At 36.3% G+C, this 5,937-nt stretch overlaps 1 non-coding gene across 1 annotated transcript; it reads right to left on the minus strand.

Annotated features, from left to right (window-relative positions):
* Nucleotides 1-2,668: 2,668 nt before the first annotated feature.
* LOC141413090 (U6 spliceosomal RNA) lies at nt 2,669-2,775 on the minus strand. The gene has a single exon (XR_012437914.1). It is a non-coding gene; the product is annotated as a U6 spliceosomal RNA (small nuclear RNA).
* Between the last annotated feature and the right edge of the window lie 3,162 nt (nt 2,776-5,937).

The following is a 5,937-nucleotide window of genomic DNA, read 5'->3' on the forward strand; positions in this document are numbered from 1 at the left end:
AACCGGGCTACTTGGGGTCCTGTGAAGCAGCCAGGCAGGCTGTCCTGAGCAACTTAGTCATCAGGCCCCCAGGTAACAGCCAATGAGGCTAGCCCACCCAGCCATAGCCCCTTGAAGTCTCCCTGAATGACTCACTATATCAAGCTAAGAAACTTCTGTACAGTAAACAGTCAAAGGACTGAAGAGACAATCTACAGAATGGGAGAAAATTATATTGATTGATTGATTGATTGGTTTTCCAATGCTGAGGATTAAACCCATAGCATAGACATGCTAGGCAATCTCTATCACTAAGCTACATTTCCAGCCTCTGAATATTAGCAAGCTATTCATCCAACAAGGAATTAATATCCAGAATGTGTAAGAAACTCAAACAATTCAACAGTAAAAAAGGACCAAATGATATGCTTGTAAAAAAATGTACAAATTGTCTTCAGAGACATTTCTCAAGTGAAAATGCACAAATGGCCAAAATGTATATGAAGAAATGCTGAATATCACTAACCATAAGGGAAATGAAAATCAAAAATACAATAAAATTTCACCTCACCTCAGTCAGAATGGCTCTTATCAAAAAAAAATTAAAGTAACAAATGCTGGTGAGAGTTCAGAGAAAGGGGAACTCATACACTATGAGAATGTAAATTAGTACAGCTATTACGGAAAACACTATGTAATTTCCTCAATTAAAAACTAAAAATATAACTACCCTATGGCCCATCAATCCCACTAGTTGGAATAAAGCCAAAGGAAATGAAATCTGCATATTGAAGACATACATGCAGTTGCGTGCTTATTTCACCACTATTGACAATAGCCAAAATATGGAATCTACCTAAGTGTCCATCAGTGAATGCATTTATAAAGAAAATATGGCATATATATGTGCATAATATGTACAGTGGCATATTGTATATATACATATAATATTTGTTACTCAGCTATAAAAACAGAATTCTTGTCATTAATAACAAAACAGGTAGAACTTGAGGATATTACATTAAGTGAAATAAGCTAGGTACAGAAAGATAAATACATGTTCTTAAATATAAAAGCTGTAAAAGAAGTAGAGAATAGAATACTGCTCGCTAGAGAGAGGTTAGGATAAGGACGAGGGGAAGGAGAGAGGTAGAACAATGAATACTAAATGCAGGCAGATAGGAGGAAAACATTCTAGTGTTCTATAGCATGGTAGAATAACTGTGCTTTACAACAACTTATTATACAACTTACAAAGAACTACAAGAGGGGAGTTTGAAAGTTCCCAACAAAAAGAAATAATAAATTTTTACTGAGGTGGAAATTACCCCTTTGATCATCATACATTTTATACATGTATCAGCTTATCACACTGTACCCCATAAGCATGAGCAATTCTTATGTGTTAAAGAAAAAGAATTTTAAAAATAAATGAAATAATGAAGAATCTATGATACATTCATGTATGTATTTTAAAGTAAATGTCTAAAGCAATTTTTAATAGTATATTAAAAATAAATTCAGACTAAAAATTCTCTATGTGTGAGAGAAAGCTGACTTAGAAACATCTCTGCCTTAACAAGCTTCCATTCCTCACAGAGACATCATTTCTAAGCCCACTGTCACCATTAAGAACTTTGCAAAATCTTAAAATTATTTCTACTTAGATACACATTTTCCTCAAAGTTAGCATGGCTGGCAACCTCTTTTGATTTCTCCCTTCAGTCTATCAGTCTTCTAAACACCACACCCAAACCACAATCATCTTTTTTTAAGGATTTTTCTATTGTGAAATATACATACATAACAAAATTCAACATTTTAACTATTTTAAGTGCCATGCAGTACCTTCATGTTATTGTACAAGTACTACCAGTGCTCATTTCCAGAACTTGGTTAAGATCTAAAACTGAAATTCTGCACCATTAAGCACTAATTCTCCATTCTTTTCTCTCCACAACCCCCCATAACCACTATTCTGCAATCTGTTACTATGAATTCGGTTATGAAGTAGCATAATATACAGTATTTTTTCTTTTGTGCTGGGATTATTTTACTTAGCACACAGCACCTTGGATTTTATTTCCCCTGCTTTGCACAGCACTCAACAAGTTCTGTGAAGTCATCCTGCACTATTACTTTGCATCTGTCGCTTTCCTTCAATCTTCCCAAACATCTCACCTCAATTCCTGCAAGATCTTCCTAACAAATGCCCAAGTTTTATTAAGCTTTCTCTCTACATGAGAAAAGCCTTCTAGAAATATGTTCTTGTTTAGCATCTTTGCTGGTAGTCCTCACAGACAGAAAAAAAAAAAACGTCCTACTCCTAAACCTAGTATTTAAAGGACTTCACAATGTGAATTTTACCTAGATCTCCAGCCAAACTCATACTGACTTCCCATGGCAAACTACATTAAAAAAGTAAACTCTCTTGCCCTGCAAAGCTCACTTGGATATTTCCACAACCATGTGCCCTATACTCTTACTTATATACATCACACACAGGTAAAAGTTTCTATGTTACACTTGTCCTAGTGTTATGGCTCTCCCACCTTATAACTTCATAGCAAGTATTTCCTCTAACAGGTGTTGAGCACTTCCTCTTCACTGCTATTACATTATTGCTCTTCCAATGTTTGCTTTGTCCCATGACCTACACTTTGACTCTTAATCTCACACTCACAGCACCTGACACATGGAACGCTTCACGAATTTGCGTGTCATCCTTGCGCAGGGGCCATGCTAATCTTCTCTGTATCGTTCCAATTTTAGTATATGTGCTGCCGAAGCGAGCACGCACCTGACACATGGGATACTCAATAAGCATTTTTTTAAACTTGTAATGAGGGAATTCAACACTTACAAACACATGTATTTGTAACCTTTTACCTAAATCTGTGTCAGACTTTTCCTTTTTGGTCAAAGCAGGAAATAATCTAATTTCTGATCAATTAAATAAATCTTAAGTCTTTACCAAAACTATAGATTGTGGTTGAAACTTCAACTGATCCAAGAACTGCTAGATGAAGTTTGGCCATTGGCATATTAATACCCATGTATGTTATTCTATTACCCATAGCTACTTTCAAATGGGACTTGCCTTGACTTCACTTAGCATCTCTTCCCCAGGCTGAAGATTTGGATTTTGTTGCAAATAATTTTATTCTCATGTTTGGGAGCATTTCCAAATGCTTACAATATATTTTGCTTCACTAGCCTCCACAAATATATTTTTAACAGAGTAACAATCCACCATTACTCAGGATTGCTGGCATCTCAGAGACAAGTTAATTTCCACCCTGTGCCAATGATTATGAATTTGGCTAAGTCATTTCCAATGATGGATATTATCTCCCAAAGGATAAGTTTCCATTCTCTTACTCACTATCAATTGGTCAAATCTCTGCCAACTACATTTTCATTCTGTATTTTCTTTTGTTCTTTCTCATGTTGGAATACAGATTTAGTTCATTTCTCCTGGCCTGAGCTGATCCATTTCTCCTTCACATTCTCTCTCAGTAAGTCATGCAGTGTTGTTACAAATTGTGGTGCCTTCCAAAAATACATAAACCATTCTCTCCTTCCAGCCCTGCTCAATGTGACCCAGGCAGTTAAGTGGAATGTCCCCATTGCAAACCATTTGGGATGCATAACCTCAAGAGAACTGGGAGTTAGATGGCAAAAGCCATCATCTGAAAAATAAATCCATGCCGGAAAATGTCTGCCCATTAGCAAAGAGCTCCTTGTGTTGCTGAGGAGAGTTAGCAGGTAGATTGTTCACTTGTGCAGAATTTGAGCTGACTCTGCTAACGTACAAAGACTCCCTGGTAAAGTTCCTGAAAAGTGATCTAAAGGACTTAGTTCCCATATGCTTTCATTTTGAAAGTACAACCAACCTTTTCTAAATCCTGCTTTTTGTCTTGAAAGAATTTAATATCAAATCGGTTTACTTGCCAGTTCAAGTAATGCATTCACTTTTCTATTTTTATTTGAAAAAACTTGACAAATAAAATTGTATATATCCAAGGCATACAATGTGACAATTTGATATGTGTATATATTATATACTGATTACTACAATGAAATTATGAACACATCCACCACCACTTATATACTTTGTGTGTATACATACGTAAGGGGAAAAGAATATATTTAAATCTGCTCATATATCAAATTTCAAGTAAACAAGTTTTATTAACCATGCACTAGATCCCAGGAACTTATTCATCTTATAGCTGAAAGTTTCCGTGTTGATCAATATCTTGCCACTTCCCTCCATCTTTCCCTTTCTTTGACTCCATCTTTAAAATTCAAAATTCTCCAGGAAGATTTCCCTGGCTTCCATCCTCCTTTCTCCCAAGTTTTCTAACCCTTCTGCTTCCACCACTGACTTTTCATCGGTTTCTTGTTTTCTTTTGTTTTGGCTTGGTTTCTTGTTTTTAGCTTGTTTTTTTGTTGTTGTTGTTTTGTTTGGTCTTTTTGTTTGTTTGTGATACAGACGCTGTAACCCACGGCTTTGCACAAGTTGTGCAAATGATCTACCACTGAGTTACATCTCCAGCCTTTGGTTTTTTGAGACAAGAGCTTGACCTGGAACTCATCATTCTCCTACTTCTGCCACCTCGGTGCTGGGATTACAGGTGAGTGCCTGGCTTCATCATTGTTTTTGAGCTTATTTCCTGCTCGAAATTGTGAACAGTTTCTGTGTCTGTACAATGCTATAATCTTCTTAAATAAGGAAGCCTATAGTGTTTCTTTGTAGGATTCATCAGGAAGAGTACCACTACCTTGGCCAGAGTAAATGTGCATGGTTTTTTCTCCTCTGCCAAAATTAATTGCTCCTGCTTCAAGGCTGTATCTAAAGTACTGTGTGTGTGTGTTTGTGTGTGTGTGTGTGTGTGTGTGTGTGTGTGTGTGTGTGGTGTGTGGTGTGTGTGTGATGTGCGTAATTCATAATACAAAGTTTTATTTCAAATCGGCTCCTAGCAATCATAGATCACATATATACATAGGGCCCAATAAAGCTCCTGGAATTGAAGAGACCCCTTGAGACAAAATGTCTTAGAATAAAAACAACCTAAGTGAAGAATTTGCTGAAGCAATTGTGCGAGGGAATAGCATGAGGAAACAGATAAGAAAAGAACACCCTTTTTAGGGAATGTGAAGAAAACAAGATTCAGGAATCACAGGAAAAGCCCTTGAAACAAGATAGGAACACCACAGAGAATCTAGGCTGCTTCAAATCTTGCCCATATCTTGTCAGTACCTTAGCCAAGATGATTCAGAGGTAAGCATAAAGCATGATGTAGAATTTTCAAGGTTGCTGTATTTAAAAATAGTAAAGGATTATCATCCTGAGGGTTGATCCCAATTTTTCAACTAAACAGGCAGCAAGTACAGCCATTCTGCATTCTTATTCTCTACTCCTCCTACATAACTAAATGTCGCCATGTCTGTGGTTATGACTACCAGACAGCACTCTGGAAACCAGGAGCCAACTCGGGAGACAGGGTTTTCTAAGTGATAGAATTACCTAAGTGAATTACATACAAACATTTTAAAGTACCACACTTTCTAAATCCATGATGTCTAACACAAATAAGGAAACTAGAGAAGAAAGCAAGATTTTAAAAGTCAATCAGACAGAAATAGAAACAAAAAATGTAAACCTCAACAGCAAAAAAAAAAAAAAAAAAAAAGATGTAAACACCAAGAGGCTCTGGCTTAGAAATTGCTGCCAAGTAACAGACAGGTTTTTAAATCTTGCTCCTTTAAATTAGGGGGAAAATAGAGTCAGGAGATAACTCTTAATCTTATTTTTTTGCTGCTTAACTAATTTTAGTCAGCAAAATTAGGTAACTTTTATTTGCTTAGAAAGTGAATAAAAGGAGAACTTTAATGCAGTTGGAGCTTTAAGCTTTCATCGAAAGTTATAGGTAGCTGCCAAAGGAAAATCTT

This window comes from Castor canadensis, chromosome 10, assembly GCF_047511655.1.
Source record: "Castor canadensis chromosome 10, mCasCan1.hap1v2, whole genome shotgun sequence".
Taxonomy (NCBI): Eukaryota; Metazoa; Chordata; class Mammalia; order Rodentia; family Castoridae; genus Castor; species Castor canadensis.